Source organism: Cervus canadensis, chromosome 1 (assembly GCF_019320065.1).
Source record: "Cervus canadensis isolate Bull #8, Minnesota chromosome 1, ASM1932006v1, whole genome shotgun sequence".
Taxonomy (NCBI): Eukaryota; Metazoa; Chordata; class Mammalia; order Artiodactyla; family Cervidae; genus Cervus; species Cervus canadensis.
Genome location: NC_057386.1, coordinates 68192160 through 68210113, shown reverse-complemented (window position 1 = coordinate 68210113; position 17954 = coordinate 68192160).

Genomic DNA, 17954 nt, shown 5'->3' with positions numbered 1-17954 from the left:
CCAACTCTGATTATTAGCATCTATCTTTTCCTCCTGTCTTCTGGTTTGAAATGTTATTGGGATGCAGAAAGTGTGAGAAAGACAAGAATAGAAGTGCATCCAATTCACAAGTGGGAGAAAAGGAAGAAAGCTGAGACTTTCCTTATGTTCATAGCAAAGTGGGAGGGATAAAAGGAAAGATTTCTGGGCTTTTAGCTGCGGTTGATTCACTCGACAGCTCTAAATGCTTAACCTCAGTTTCTGTCATCTTTAAAGCAAATGGAAATAGTCCCTTTCACAACATAAATAATATAAATACCATGTGACATTAGAAACATTATATTAATGACATCTTAAGATGTAATATTTCATGATTACACAAAATAGGCTCCATGCCTTCAGATATGTAAACATCTGCACGTGAAGCTGAAAAAGAATGGAGTAAATGATGTGTAGAACCAACTAGAAATGTGTAGTCATGAAAGTTTGAAGTGTTTTAATCTAAGTTTGTGCTATCCAGTAAATTCTAGGAGGAGAGTTAGTCCTGGAAAACAACAACAACGAAAAAGCCAGTCATTCAGGGAGTTGCCTGATCTTGACCCATTTCACAAAATAGTAGCTTATATATATAGTACATTGAAGTTACACATTTTTCAGATTGAATAAAATTATAAAATGGTTCTACCAGCATTTCACCCAACAAACCTTAATTTTACATGGAAGTTGCTTTTGATTCCTCCCGAAACCTACCCCTTCCTCTGATTCAAGGGTCTGGGGCCACTGTTCGGCACAGGCAAACAGGGATCAAAAATCAGGGAACATGACGTGAGTAAAATATTATGTCATATCAGTACAATCCCAGTTGCAATATTACTGAAATGTGAAGATACTTGTTACATCTTTATGGAATCAAGCAATGCATGGCATTGTACTAGTTTTTATTATTTCGTATTTCAGAATCCCAAAATATGAAACCATAGATGTAATGTTGGTTTATATGTTAACTTTAAAATAGACCTATAGAATGTATTTATGGATTTTGAAAATTATTTTCTAAGAAACAGTTCAATCATAGGAGGAGATGATAACATTTTATTAATTATTTTAGTGCTTTTCTGCTTTTCACAGAAATACATGGTAGATTTGGTATCCTATGTTTGCTGTGTAGATCACAACACTAATTAACATTTTTACATAATCATATATCAATTAATTTATTCTTTGCCTTCTCTAAAATTAGAAGATAAATGTGAATGAATAAACATATATAGAATTATGTCTTTAAAGTTATTGAAAAAGAAAGTACACTGTAGCACCTGAATTAATACCGTCACTTAAGGTTCTATTTGACTTGTGAAACTCCTTACTCACTGTCTATGATGCTGTAAAATCCCTGAGATCTTACTCATATTACTCGCTGGATGCTGGTTTCATGTGACCAAATACTACTGTACAGGATGGAAACTCATGCGTAGTTTCCTTGGTAGCCATTCTGATAGATTTCATCAGGATGACTCATTCTGGCACTGTGTGGCTATAATAAGTAATTCCATGGGGATCCTAATGTAATGCAGTAGTAATTGAAGTCCTCTAAGCAGAAAAACATCCTGGCTGTGTCAAGATGCAGAAGTTAGTTGTCCATCATGGACTTAAAAATACAGTGTGATGTAAAAATGCAGAGAAAGCATGCGTGTAGCAAGACTTCGAAGGACACAAAGGACAGGTTAATCTTAAGTCTCTTCAGAAGTTTGATTACTTGATTTCCACATAGAAAATGCTAGTGATAACAGCTACCATTTATTGACCACTTACGTGTCTAAGTGCTGTGTATAATTATCTTGTTGGATTTTAGGAACAACCTTGAGACAAAAGTATTATAGTACTTATTTTACAAAGACAAGGAAATGATACTCAGAGAGGTTAATTTATTTGTTCATAATCACACTCTTAGTGAGAGGCAGGACTGACATTAAAAAACCAGGCTTTCTGAACCCAAAGTCTCTCTCTCTCCCAAGCCACTATACTTCTATGAAGACCACGATTTCCTAGTATATGTCTAGTCCTCGTTCAGAAAACCTTATGCTTGTAAATACTTTGAGGACATTTCTTCTTGAGTTGTGATCACTTGGTGGTAGAAAAATGTGATTGCTTTGATTCAAAGGCAGTTAAAAACACGCGGGCCATTAGCCTTGAAAATCAGATCTTTTCTAATCAGGCAGAGATGGAGCCCAACTCAGGAGTATAATCGCCAAAGACCAAACAACAGACAAACAAAACCCTCTGTCAAAGAAATAGAAAATTTGGCAGAGTTTTGGGGGAGAAGGGGAAAGGAGAGTGAACTGGAGATTGAGGATTGAGGAAATAGGGAGTTGGAGAGAGGAGATGAAATCTAAGACTTGCGTTTGTTACTTGTGAATCATTTGAGAAAATGAACCATGTTTTATGCTGTTTCTCTAGCCTCTAACCCAGTGCCTGACAAACTGATCTTATCCCATTATTATTCGCTGAATTTAACAGAGAGATTTTCTGGTCTTTTTATTGGAAATGATTTAGGAAGAGGAAACTAAAAGAGAATCTGAAAATCCTAATTACTTGGGTTAGGTGTAAGACTCGGCTGGTAGTACTTTTCAGGATAGGGGGATAATAAAAGGAGACTGGAAAAATAGGGTACAAATAACAGAATAATAAAGTAACACTATAATACAGAGCAAGACTTTGGAATCAGGTGGAATTTCTCTTCTTCTGATAACCAGACAACCATGGGACCTTGTATAAATTATTTGATAGAGGTTTCATTTTCTCATCTCTAAAGTGGGAACTGATAATTCATTCCATCAATGCATCCATGCATGCATTCATGCAGTTGTTTAGAGGGTAGTTTAGGAATGAGATAATGCATGCAAAGTACTTAGTACACTGCCTGAAACATGAAAAGCACTCAAAAATAATGGCTAGTTTGTAATCATAATTCTCACTACATCTCTGTGATATAAGTATTATCTCCACTTTAACAGATTAAATAATGCTTATTTAATTTGAGAGAATGATTGCATTTCCCAAGATCATGCAGCCAATAAGTGATGGTGGTTTTGTTGTAGGCTCTTGACCACCATACTGTATTAATTATTTGTAAAGACAAACTTCAAAGCCTTTACAATAAAAGACACGCCTGGCCTTGTTGTCTACTGAGCTATTGGCCATCGTACCCATTCATTGATGTAGGTTTAGTTAGCCCTGGTAGAAGTTACTGAAAAAACATTTCACATTTAGGAATAAACTTATTCAGACTTTGCATGTTTTATTGCATGGCTCTTAAGTTCTTTCCTTGCATTTCCCTTGCCTGCTAGAAAGAGGCTTAGACTTTGGCAAGAAACTGGCTTATCACCAGCCCCACATTATATGAATTTCTCTCCTTGCTTGCCAAGGCATTGGTTGATCCTTTGCTTTATTTGAGGCAGTTTAGTTTAATTTTTCATTATGACAGGTTTTCATCTCCAATTCTTTATTTAGAGCATGGTTCTCAAAACTTTTTCATTCTGTAATCCCTTTGAGGGTTTCCACAACCCTGAAACATACCTTGAACCACTTTGCTATCAAAATAAAAGTATGGAAGAATAATTCAGCTGTTGGGAGGAGAAGCAGGTGACGTTTTTACTTTTCTGGACCCTGAAGAAGGGAGGAAAGCACTCAGGGGAAAGGTGGGAAGGGACTGGAATGCAGGGTGGGCAGGAAATCAGGCCTTCTGGTTCCAGAGTAAGAGAAGGAGGGAGAAGGAGGAGGGGGTGATGCAGAGAAAGAGGTTTTGCTGCAAATCTAAAGCCGCCCTTGCTGAACAGATGTTAGGTTTGCTGCAGCTCTGGTCCTGTGACTCTCTTGGAATATCCCTGGGGAAAGATGACATCCGTTCTGAAAAATACTGATTTTAAAACAAGCAGCTTTTTCTGCCTTTGTCCCCATTCCCTGCCTTCCACTCAAAACCCCTTCCTCCTCCAACTCTCCCTTCTCTCCTCTCCTCTCTGGCCTACCCCGGCCTCTCTGGTTCTCACTCATAGGCTTCTACTCGGAGAAATCCAGCGATTCAAGCTATTCAATCCACTTGCCTTTGGTTTTTCAAGTGGCCTCACTGAGAGCCCCACGGCCTCCTCCAGCCGACGCTGGCCTCCGACACAGAAAGCCTCCCTCACGGATTTAGCTTCGCTCTTTCAGACGGAGGATCAAGTACTGCTGAGGGTTTTATCTTTTCTTGGTGTGCAAAATTTAGCTCGCAGCGAATCTGAGGCGGCTTTCTCTTTTCCTTGCTGCCTTTATGTGTACCTGGCTTTCCTGAATTGATCTCATTGCAGCTGTTTTTCTAACTTCCTCCTTCAATTTCAGTGAAAATAAACTACTTCCTGACTCCAGTGCCTGGCCATAGAGTAATGTCATTCTGAGTGAGTAGTTTAACTATAGACTTGAGAGGAAGTGAGTTTTCAGCATTGTTGGCCTATTGGGTAAGGCATGTTTTTTGTTTTTCTTTGGGGATGAAGAACTTAATCAGCTTTTAAGGGCGGCAGGCTCAGGTTTTGCCCCCATATAAAGATTGTGAGTGGTCACCGAAGGTTCAACTGCCACCAAGACTGAACTTGATTGCGGCTGGCCCCCTGCCACTTGTTCATTCCAGTATCCTCCCTGATGTCTGGTTCTCATCTGGTTCTTCCTAAGCCCATTTGCTCTGTGATATATCACTGAGATTTCTGTCATCACTTAATCAATAGCTTCCTACTCTAGTGGCAGCTATGAGCTCACGGTTCAGTGAGTCTACATTACCATGAATCACCATTGTATCCACTTGACTGTCTTTTTATGTCTCTATACGATTTGCAACTGTTTTTCCTGCTCATTTCAAAACTGTCTGTGGATCTGCCACACCCTCCATTTCTATCTGCTTATATTGACTACTTAGATGTCATTTTTGATACCATCTTTTTCCTCTGTCCTTGTATGGTAAAGTTTAATCTGAGTCTTCCAACTAAGTCGTCTATCCATACCTTGTAGGGAACAAGACCAAAGCTGTTCTTTCCTCTTCAAGCTTAACTTTTATCTTTCTTGGACAAAAGGAATGTATGATGTGAGAAACATCTTATTCTTTGCCTGAAATTTAGTCTTTTTTTATTCCTCTTCCTTTCAATTTTCTCTCTTTTTCTCTTCCTTCAAAAAATTACCTCTAGCAATTTCCATCCTTATATGTACACATTAATCTTACAATGGAATCTAAGATCTTATAGGTAATTTAAAAATCTAAGTAAAAGGCAAAAGATTCATTCTATCTGAAGAGAAACCAGAGTAACCAACACAATACTGCAAAGTAATTATACTCCAATTAAAAATAAATTTAAAAATAAAGAGAAAAAAATAAAATCCAAGTTTTTAGCGACAAACACTAAGAAATTCAGTATCAAGTGTGTAAATAAAAATCATCATTAAATGTAAATAATGTAAATAAGTCATCATTAAAAAAATAAGAACACAATTTGCCATTTAACAAATTATTTCCACTCATTTCCCAGTCACTGAGTTATCCTTAAAAATGATCAATATGCCAAGATTCTAGCTGACTTGGCATAAACCTTTCACATGTGAATAGGTGATATATTCTCTAAAATATCAAACCAATATGTTATTAAGTGTACCTGGATGTTCTTTAACAGACTTAGGTATATAGAATATACAAATCACTCATTTCCCTCTTTATTCCTGAGATGATGCAGATTCTTGCCTCTGCCATTTCAAGATTACACAAAATGTGGTGCTTATGATTTTACCACAAAGGCTTTTCCTGCCAAGGGCAGCTTGTGGGGACTTACTGATGTTCCCACAACATCTGAAGCGACAGCAGAAACAGTAGAGGTTGAATATGATAATAAATATTTTTGGATTAAGCATGTTTGCGTTCCCCCATGATAGCTGGCTTTAAAATACAAAAACAAAGAAAACAGCTCTAATTTTCTTCTACAGGGGTTAACAAGCTCTCTAGCAGATTTTCTCCTTTTTGTTCTGAATTCCTTTTATTGTGGCCTTAATCTTTTCTAAAGCAGTGATCGCCTTTGGAGCAGAAGCATGGGAAGATCTGGGGTGTGAAGTCAGATGGAAGTGACAACACTTTGTCTGTATCTACAGGAGTGATGTCACCTCTCTGGGCCTCATTTTCTCATAAGTACAATGAAAATAACAATTCCTAACTTTCATCAGACGGTGTGAACTATGACACTATGCTAAAGCCTTTGACTGTGTGGATCACAACAAATTGTGGAAAATTATTAAAGAGATGGGAATACAAGGTCACCTTACCTGCCTCCTGAGAAATCTGTAGACAGGTGAGGAAACAACAGTTAGAATCAGACATGGAACAATGGACTGGTTCAAAATTGGGAAAGGAGTACATCAAGGCTGTATATTGTCACCCTGCTTATTTAACTTCTATACAGAGTACCTCATGCAAAATGCCAGACCAGATGAAGCAAAAACTGGGATCAAGATTGCAGGGAAAAATATCAATAGCCTCAGATATGCAGATGACACTACTCTTACGACAGAAAGCAAAAAGGAAGTAAAGGGCCTCTTGAGGAAGGTGAAAGAGAGTGAAAAAGCTGACCTAAAACTCAACATTCAAAAAACTAAGATCATGGCATCCGGTCCCATTACTTCATGGCAAATAGATGGGGAAACAATGGAAACAGTGATGGACTTTATTTTGGGGGGCTGCAAAATCACTGCAGATGGTGACTGCAGTCATGAAATTAAAAGATGCTTGCTCCTTGGAAGGAAAGCTATGACCAACCTAGACAACATATTAAAAAGCAGAGACATTACTTGTCCAATAAAGGTCCATCTAGTCAAAGCTATGGTTTTTCCAGTAGTCATGTATGTATGTGAGAGCTGAACCAGAAAGAAAGCTGAACACTAAAGAATTGATGCTTTTGAACTGGGGTGTTCGGGAAGATTCTTGAGAGTCCCTTGGACTGCAAGGGAATCCAACCAGCCAATCCTAAAGGAAATAAATCCTGAATATTCATTGGAAGGACTGATGCTGCAGCTAAAACTCCAGTATTTTGGCCACCTGATGGGAAGAACGGACTCATTAGAAAAGACACTGATGCTAGGAAAGATTGAAGGCAGGAGGAAAAGAAGGTGACGATAGATGAGATGGTTGGATAGCATCACTGACTCAATGGACATGAGTTTGAAGAAACTCCAGGAGGTGGTGATGACAAGGAAGCCTGGTGTGCTGCAGTCCATGGGGTCGCAAAGAGTCAGACACAACTGAGCAGCTGAACTAAACTGAACTTTCCTCAGGGTTATGGGATTGACGATAATGTGGAAGCACCTAGCAATGTCTGAAAGACGGAATGTATGAATCACATGTTATGTTAGTTTATTAAGCTGGACTATTTGCTTTATTCATCAGCTTTATAGGGTTAGGCCCAAGCACATGGAACACTGCATCCTTGATGTGATTTCTGGAATCCTAGAAAGGTTCAGGGAATGCCACTAAGTGGCTTGTACTGGCCTGAGGTCTCTACTTTCACCGTCCATGTGTTTTTCAGTTCACTGTTAAAATGTAAATGCTATTAGGGGGATTACTAGTTGTTTCATCAGTGATTGCCCTTGTGATATGAGTGGATTTATAAGTGACTTTCCTTTTAATGGGATTTGATTAGGACTAAGTAAAGAGAGAAGTTTAAGGAATTCTGTGGCCTCAGGGATTAGGAAAGAGTTGATGGAAGTGGGTTAAAAGAGTGAAGCCTTGAAGGATGCAGGGATAAAAAGTTTCTCTAAGATGTTTTCTTTTCACATTGGCTACTGAATTAAGACATCAACTTCCCCCTACCCATCAGAATCACCTCAGAAGTCTTCACAATGTACCAACATGGGCCCCACAGCTCAGGGATGAAGATTTAATTGGTTTAATTTAGTTGGTTGAGGAGGGATCTTTCATGTTTAAAGGCTCCTCTGGCAATTCACATGTTTTATAGAACGGGAAGTCATGAAATAAGAAGAAACAGAGGCATAGGAAGCACTTTTACCTGGTTCTCCCTAACCTACCCACAGGTTCTGTTTGATTTAAACCACTGAAAACCCAGTCTGTTAAAAAAAGGATTTATTTCCTATTCCATATTGGTTATTTTTAAGACCTGCTTTAAAAAAAAAAGTGAATCCAATAATATCGAGTCAGTTGCCACATTTTGTTGAAGTACATAGAGTTTTAGTAATAACTAAAAGATTCTACAATCAGCCCAGTGATCATCACTGAAAGGCAGGTTTCTGCATTGTTTTTGTTCATATAGTTCTTGCATTTTGCAATCAAGTTTCTTGTTTTTCTCTTCATTTCTCTAAGAAAGACAATCATGATTAGATTTTCAAGAAATTCCTGACGAAAGCTAGTTCAGTAATACCTGTTGCTTATTGCTTTTATTAAAAGTTTGTTAGAATTTTTCCATAAGATATTACAGGAAAACTTTAACTTTTTGGCCAACCCAATAGTATTTTAATAAAATGGAGCTTTTTATATATCCTTATGACTGGGTAGATTTATTGTTATCACTGCCATCATTCCCATCCATAGGTGATAGACAAACGGTCAGAGGTTGACTTTCCCGAGTAACCTCCAGATTTAAGTGCAGAACTAGAATTTGACCCAGGGTTTTATTGTTAAAATTTGCATCCTTTCCACAAGTTCATTGTTTTTTATTTCAGTCTGTGTTTCTAGATATCTAACTGTACCTTGGTAATTTGAGGAGCTTTGACTATTTTCTTTGTACTTACTAGGGATGTGAGGATTATATCACATAGAAAATCTCAGAGCTGAAATTTTTTCCCCATCTTTTTCATTTTAGTTATACCAGAAATAAGAGTGTGCTAGTAAAAGGGTAACCCTAACTCCTGGTTCAACCACTGATGGTTTTTGTTTTTTATCCTAATGGCATTCCCTCCAGTCTCCAAAGGATCCCTATTAGGATGTACTCTGATCTTTATTTTGTAGAAATATGTTATATATTTGGTTGGGTTTTCTTTCCATCAACATTTTTCATGTTCCTTTTTTCCCACCATGTTTTACTTAGCATGTTGCTGAGATATGAGCATGTAGAGCATGTGGAATAATGACGGTGACACTATTAATAGTAATTTACATTTACTAACTTGACTTATCTAAGCACAAGGTCACGTACTTTACATTTATTACATCATCAAATACTTATATAACTGGATGAAATGGATCCTAGTGTTGTCCTCATCTAACAGATAAGCAGACAAAAGTACAGAGATGATAAAGTACTGGTCCTAGGCTCACAGTTGATTAGCAGAACCAGGACTTTAGACTGCATATAACTTCAAAGTCTAAGCTCCAAATCAATACAGTAAAACACATGGCCCTCTTCTCTTACCCATTCTACAAGAACCAGCTTCTTATACAGCCACGGAACAATAGTTCTTGTTCCTGATTATTTGTCAGATGAAGTAGGTAAAGGAGCATGAGAAAAGGAAAACATTATATTCAAAATGCTGTTGGAAACTTCAACTCTCCATGTACAGTTGTGTCTATAGCAGCACGGATAAGGGTAGAGAATACAAAAAAATTTAGCTTTAAATCTCAACCACTGCTCTTTTGTAGCCTAAATATCCAGAAAATTGATGTCTTATTCTTCATACATATGTTTTAAAATAGCCTGAACCATCTAAAGTTGGTAACTTGGCCAGCAGTTTTATAGCTTATAACATTTTGAGTTAATTGGAGCTAGATCTACCTTTGATTATTCACATGGATCTGCTCTAAGAATGAGACCAAAGTTAGCCAAATATTTGTCACAAGCTTGAAACATTGTAGGTATACCAGTATACAGCAGAGAGATGGATTTTCACTAAGTTATTTGCTCTTCGGCAGAAGTGCTGAAGTATGGTGGAAGTTCGAACACTGCCAGCCGAAAGTCTATCTGAGAAGTACTCTTCCCTGAAGAAGAATATCAAGGATATGACCAAAATGGCATAGTCAATCCAATAGTAATTTAGTGGTCAGGCTGCTGGGCTCTTATTTGGTATTAGGAATTCAGGAATTACTGAATGTGAACCCTGACCTCAGGGAGGTCAGTGTTGTAGTAGATCTGAAAGAAACGTACTGTGGACTATTTTGCACAGCTTGAGGCGTTGTTTTGGGGGAGGGAGTTGAGAAAGCTTTCTGAGTGTTTAGAATTGAATAGTTGTTGCAAAGATGAAGGGTACTTGCTTTGTGTTCTAAAGGAATATGGTTGTGTTTGGGAATAATGGGCCATTACTATGTCAGTCATCAAAGGAAGGTGGCTTTGGCGGCTGTGCCGTGGGCGCCGGTGTTGGCAGGACAAAGGAAGGTGAGCACACGGGAGCAGTCTCTAAAGCAAAATTATTTGAGGCCAGTGCTGGACTCTGAGCACTCAGGTGGGGAATGGCTGTGATGAGATCCATATGGTGAACATGATACATTCCTGTTGTAGGTGCTGAAGATTCTGAAGAGTTTGGAAAACAAACCAAAGGTATTACTTTAAGAGCCCTAGAGCAAGAGAGTTTTTTTTTTTTTTTAAGACGGTGCTGTAGAGAGCGTTTATAGAAGATGAATATGGAAGTGCCTGATACAGGGAACAAAGCAGAGCTATAGTCTTTATATAAGTTAGCACAAATCTAACTCTTCTTTTTACAGAGGTGAAATAGAAAGCAGATTTTCTTCCATTTGGCCAAACCAAACACTTAATAAAATTGGCCAGCATGGATGCAGAAATAAATCATCCCAAACATGATTAATGTGCACACGGAACAGAGTTTCTGAAAGCAGGTACAAAGAATGTTTTTTTCACCATCACATAAACTCTATACTGTTTCCATACTTTGAGTTTCAAGAATAAGAGAGAGAGAAAAAAAAAAACAAACTCTAAATGTTGACTTCTTTGAAGAGCAGTCATTATCAATATATTTGGCCAGAAAAAGAATTTTAAGATTAGTTGAAAGTGAAAAAGAGCAATTTTTGAATTTAAATTTTTTAAGTTGAAACTAATGTTTTTTAGAATCACAATAAAATTCGGAAAGTACAAAAATTTCTCATATAACTCTATCTTTTCATATTATCAGCATCATCCACCAGAGTGGTACATTTATTATAATTGATGAACCTACATTGATACATCATTATCACAAAAAGTCCATAGATTATGTCAAAGTTCACTCTTGGTGTTGCACATTCCATGTATTTGGACAAATATAATGATAAGTCTTCACCATTATAGCATCAGACAGACTAGTTTCACTACCCTAAAAATCCTGTGTTCTCCTCCTATTCATCCTTCTCCATCCCTTCAACCCTTAGTGACACTAATCTTTCTACTATCTCTATAAATTTTCCTCTTCCAGGATGTCTTATGATTGGAAAGATGCAGTATGCAGTCTTTCTGGGTTGACTTCTTTCACTTAGCAATATGCATTTATATTTCTGCCTTGTCTTTTCATGGCTTGATAGCTCATTTCTTTAGAGCACTGAATGATATTCCATTGTCTGGATGCACCACAGTATACTTATCTATTTATGTACTGAGGGACACCTTGGTTGCTTCCAAGTTTTAGCAATTATAAATAAAGCTTCTATAAATATCTGTGTGCAAATGTTTGTGTGAACATTCATTTTCAGCTTCTTTCAGTAAATGACAAGGAGCATGATTGCTGGATCATATGGTACAAGCATGTTTAGTTTATAAGAAACTGCTACACTATCTCCCAAAGTGACTGTACCATTTTGCTCTTCCACCAGCAGTTAATGAATGAGAATTCCTGTTGTCCCACACTCTCACCAGCACTTGGTATGGTCAGTGTCCTGGATTTTGGCAATTCTAATGGGTATATAGTGGCATCTCACTTTAATTTGTATTTCCCTGATGACACATCAGGTGGTACATTTTTTCATTTGCTTATTTGCCATTTGTACGTCTTCTTTGGTGAGGGGTCTGTCAAGGTCTTTGGCTTATTATTATTATTATTTAAATTTCAAGGGATTCTGCAGTGGGGAGAACTTGCAAGGCTTTACACCCTTCTGGAGTAGGCTGTAAAGAACCGCTGAGGAGGGTAGGATTATGAAAGGCCAGCTGTCTTACCTTGGGTCAGGGACAACCCTGAGGCGAAGCCTATACCCTTCAAGGTTCTTCTGTTGAATGCTTGGCCTCCCCACTGATGCTCTCTTGTCCCTTCATCCTTATGGATATCCCTGGGAAATGTATACATCTCTTTCACATAAATCGTTGGGCTCTCCAACTTGCATTACTTGTTTTAGTGTTCTTTATATTTTACCTATGATTACTGAAAACATGATGCTTTAGCTCGAAGGACTTACTCTCTAGTGATGGAATAGCCTAATGCCTGTCTGGATGATGCCTGTGTAAGGCAGGGGTGTGTGTAAGCATGTGCTTATAAATAGTGTCCTTAAACTCTGTAGGTGGTCTGCTCATTGCCTACACATAGGCCAAGTTATAGTCATAGGTATGAACTACATGATATCTTTACCAAGTTACTGATTTCCTCCCGTGTAAAATGGGATAAATCTCCTAATAACTTTCTCATGGGGTTCTTATGAAGTTGATGGTGGTTTAGTCACTAAGTCGTGTCTGACTCTTGCGACCCCATTGACTGTAGGCCACCAGGCTCCTCTATCCATGAGATTCTCCAGGCAAGAACACTGGAGTGGGTTGACATTTCCTGCTCCATATGAAGTTGAATAAGATAATAAAATTACTTAGAGCATAGCCTGTGCTTAACACATAATAATCATTCATTCAGTTCAGTCGCTCAGTCGTGTCTGACTCTTTGGGACCCCATGAATTGCAGCACGCAAGGCCTCCCTGTCCATCACCAACTCCCAGAGTTTACCCAAACTCATGTCCATTGAGTCGGTGATGCCATCCAGCCATCTCATCCTCTGTCGTCCCCTTCTCCTCCTGCCCTCAATCTTTCCCAGCATCAGGGTCTTTTCCAATGAGTCAACTCTTTGCATGAGGTGGCCAAAATATTGGAGTTTGAGCTTCAGCATCAGTCCTTCCAATGAACACCCAGGACTGATCTCCTTTAGGATGGACAGGTTGGATCTCCTTGCAGTCCAAGGGATTCTCAAGAGTCTTCTCCAACACCACACTTCAAAAGCATCAATTCTTTGGTGCTTAGCTTTCTTCACAGTTCAACTCTCATATCCATACATGACCACTGGAAAAACCATAGCCTTGACTAGACAGACCTGTGTTGGCAAAGTAATATCTCTGCTTTTTAATATGCTATCTAGGTTGGTTATAACTTTCCTTCCAAGGAGTAAGTGTCTTTTAATTTCATGGCTGCAATCACCATCTGCAGTGATTTTGGAGCCCCCCAAAATAAAGTCTGACACTCTTTCCACTGTTTCCTCATCTATTTGCCATGAAGTGATGGGACCAGATGGCATGATCTTAGTTTTCTGAATGTTGAGCTTTAAGCCAACTTTTTCACTCTCCTCTTTCACTTTCATCAAGAGGCTTTTTAGTTCCTCTTTATTTTCTGCCATAAGGGTGGTGTCATCTGCCTATTGATATTTCTCCCGGCAATCTTGATTCCAGCTTGTGCTTCTTCCAGCCCAGTGTTTCTCATGATGTACTCTTAGCACTGGCTAATTTCTTGGGAATTAATTGTATGTGGGTGAAAACGCACAACTTTAAATCACCTGAAATAGATTCAAATTATGGCAGCTTACCGTTTTATTAAAGTCTGACTTGAGTAAGTACTTATATTTTCTAAATACCTTAATTACCACTGCCTGTAGAATGAAAAATTCTCAAATCAGAGAAATTCAGTTTGAAATAGACCAATGAGTAGAACTACAGTAGCATATTGTAACAAAACATACATTAATTTTATTTAAAGACTAAGGTCTTGAAATGAATGATCCACAAAATTTAGCAATTATTAGTGGTAAATATCAGTGTATATTTTATGATACCACTTAATTAAGTTGGGAGCTACAAGTTTGATACTAGCTGCACTGAGTTTGTCTTTTGTTGTGTTTCTGTCTTAGGGCAATCGGTTAGCTTTGTTAATAAAGACATTAATGAGGCTAAGTTAATCCATTTGATCTCAGTGTGGGCCAATAAGCTTTTCTTTGTGTCATGATCACCAGACTGGACTCCTAATCCTTACCAGTCATTATGTGCATTTATAATGTTCAAAATGAGAATGCTGATGAAATTGGTCAGAATGAATGCAGCCGTGCAAATTCGAAAAGGCCATGGATATGCATGTGTGTGCCTTTATGTGTATTTATAATATGGGCTTCTCAGGAGGCACAGTGGCAAAGAATCTGCCTGCGAATGCAGGAGATGCAGGTTTAACCCTGGGTCAGGAAGATCTCCTGCAGTAGGAAATGGCAACCCACTCCAGTATTCTGGTCTGGAGAATCCCATGGATAGAGGAGCCTGGCGTGCTATAAACCATGGGATCGCAAAGAGTCAAACACAACTGAGTGACTGGGCATGCATGCATGCATTTATAATACAGCACATCAAACTAGATCCAGAGTATCTAAGAAAGAGTAGGTAAAGATGAGGGTGTTAGTAATAGTATAGTTATGAAATGCACTGTAAGTTCATGACAATGACTCAGGAAGAGACTAAAAGTGCATGTATAGCTTTATGTGAGAAGATTCATTTTCTGAAAAAAAAAAAAAAAAAAAATAGCATGCTTTTTGCATCATCTCCCTGGGCCTTAGTTCTCCGTTTATAAAAGAATATTAGTGGTGGCTTTTTCTCATATGTTAAATAACACTATTTATTTAAGGAGAAATGAAAAGAAAACCTTTTGATTTCTTTAAAAGAAAGGCACAATATTCAGTTAAGTGTGTCTATTAATTTTATAATTTTCTTCAGAAAACCCTTAAATATACATTAATTGAAGGACAGGGAAAGTATATTTTACCCTGGGATGGCAAATCAAAGAGATAATCAAAGTTGATTTGAGAGTTCCCAAACATAGCTGAGAAAACTCCATGTAACTCTTGGTACCTAAATAGGATGAAACAAGAAGAACTCAAAGAGCATTCCAGCTGCACAATTCTATGACTCTGTGATTTCACACATACTCGGAGTGTGTGTCTCAAGTAGCATTGATTAGGCCCCCTTTCTATAAATGAATCCATTTTCCTTACCTGCCTCCTTCTAATTCAATTAGTTTTTTAAAATTTATTTTTAATGACTTTTTTTTAACTTTTATAAGCAATATATGTTCATTGCAGACAACTAGAAATACATGAAGCATAAACTAAAAAACAACAATCACCCATAATCCCCACTTCAGAGATAACCACGATTAGCATATGGATACATTTCCTCCCAGAGTCTATCTATTCTTTTTTATAATTGACCTCCTACATTATGTTAGTTCCAGGTGTACAACATAGTGATTCAGTATTTCTATAGATTACAGAATGATCATCCTAGTAAGTCTAGTTACCATCTGTCAGCATACAAAGATATTATAACACAATTGACTGTATTCTCCCTGCTGTATATTTCATCCATGTGACTCATTTATATTGTAGCTGGAGATTTGTATCTCTTGATTAAATTAGGTCTTGATCTTCATTGTTGACCTCCTCTATAGGTTCTTTCGTATAAGATTTACAAATTTTCCTATGTTCTGAACCCATGTCAACCATAATGGTCAATTTGCTAGTAATTTGGAAATTGTCTGTAGAAATGGTCCACTTGACTTCTTCTAGTCTATTTCTTGAGTGCTCAGTGTTACTTGTCAGGAGTATGGATGCTATGGGAACCCCAAAATTTTATCATTCTAAATGCCGTCAGGACAAGATCATAACCAATTAGAGAACAGGTTATTGGTCTTTTGAACTTTCGAAAGATACGGGACACAAGATAGACTGGGGAAAATGATCAGAGAAGTTGGAAAAACCAAACACTGGTTGATGTTGCTCTTGGTTAGGTCAGGAAGCCCTAAATGGAGCCAATATGTCAGGCGAGGTAAAAAGATTGACAGGTCACATACTGAAGAATTTCTCTTGCACTTTTCCTCACTGTATAAGCAGATAACATTGTCATTAATGATTAAATATCCTAAGAGGATATTCGGCTGAATCTCACTTCAAAATAGGCTCTGTTTTCAGACAGTTGGTCTCATGCTGGGTGTGGGTGCTCTCTCTGAGAGAGAGCATTTTGAAAGACAAAGCTGGTGGTTTTCTCCATTATTCTTTCTTTTCTAAAATCAAATGCAGAGCTAGAGAAGAAAGAAGTTGACCCATGTAACATCACCCATGCTCTTGATACTATTGTGAAAAATGGGATACTCTTCAACAGAATATAGAAAGAAAAAAATGGGGAGGGAATGGTGGTTCTTATTTCTATTATCTTTATTTCTTTCTAGATTGAAACATTTTTTGAATTTTAATTTAGAGATAGAAGCATACTTTCTTAGTTTAGTGGCATTTCACTGGACATAGCAGCAATCACAATTACCAAGTAACTGCAAGAAATGGTTTCTCAAATAGAAGAGAATGTTATTCATTCCCAACATAGAAGTGTGGTAAATTCAATGGATTTAGTTTGTAAATTTGACTTGGTAGTGAACCACTAAGGCAAAAAAAAAAAAAAAAAAAGCCAGAAATTTCCCTTAAATCCATAGCTAATATTGGATACTGAAATGCCATGACAGTTTCACAGAACACTTTAAATAGATGGTGGAAATAATATTAGTCAATTATGTCATAGGACTTGACAAAGAGAGCCACAACTATTGAGACTTATAAATACAATCTTAGAATATAAATCCACAAAAAAATTCTTAATTTTTTTTTTGAAATAAAGACTTTTATGTTTTGTCTGGAGAAAATTAAAATAAAATTAAACTTTAAGGGGGAAATATAGATTTAGAAGACTTAGAATACAAGTCTGGGAAGAAAAAAAAAACCCTAAAAATTGAAAATAAGGACCTTTTGTATTTTGTCTAGAGAAAAAATTAAATTTCAAGGGGAAAAATCTATAAATCCCTGTTTATAGCTCATGTTTTTCTGTCCAAAATCTATTTCTTCTTTGGAGTACTCAGTAACTAGGAAAGGGGAATCTCACTTTCATAATGAGAAAAAAGAAACCAGTGGTAAGTTTAGAACAGGAAAAGAGACTATAGAAAAATATTTGGGTTGGCCAAAAAGTTCGTTCATGTTTTTCCATAACATTTTGAAGAAAATCTTGAACGAACTCTGTGGCCAAGACAATAAATATGTAGGAGAAGCATTTGCAACTTTAAACCAGTATGACTTAGGGAGAAGAGAACTATGGGAGTGTGGAAAAAGTCCACCAGTGGCTATTTTAGGATACTTAGTACTTGACTCTCCACAATATGATGATGATCATGATCATTTTTAGTGAAACAAAAAGAGTATACTGTAAACTTACATATAAAATTACACTTAGAAATATAAGTGAGGGGGACTGCCCTGGTGGTGCAGTGATTAAGACTCTGCGCCCTATACAGGGGCCCCAGTATTCATTCCTGATCAGGAAACTAGATCCCACGTGATGCAACTAAGAGTTTGCCTGCCACGGCTAAAAGATCTCACATGCCACAGCTAAGACTTGGTGCAGTCAAATAAATGAATTAAATATTAAAAATATATATAATTGAGGTTTTGTGATATGAAAATTAAATAACTTGTAGACTGTAAACTATTATAGCTGGAAAACTAAGGTATGTATGTGTGTGTGTGTGTGTATTGTCATGATATATGTCATATACATATCACCTGTCCCTTTCAATCAGTTAAAGCTCTGATTCCCCCACCCTCCAACTATTTCCCTTCTTTATTATCCATTCCCCGAAGAAATTTAACATGATCATCTGGCATTGAGGGCTCTTTGATACTATATTACCTTCTTTGTAGAGTTGAAAGGAAAATATAGCCTTTG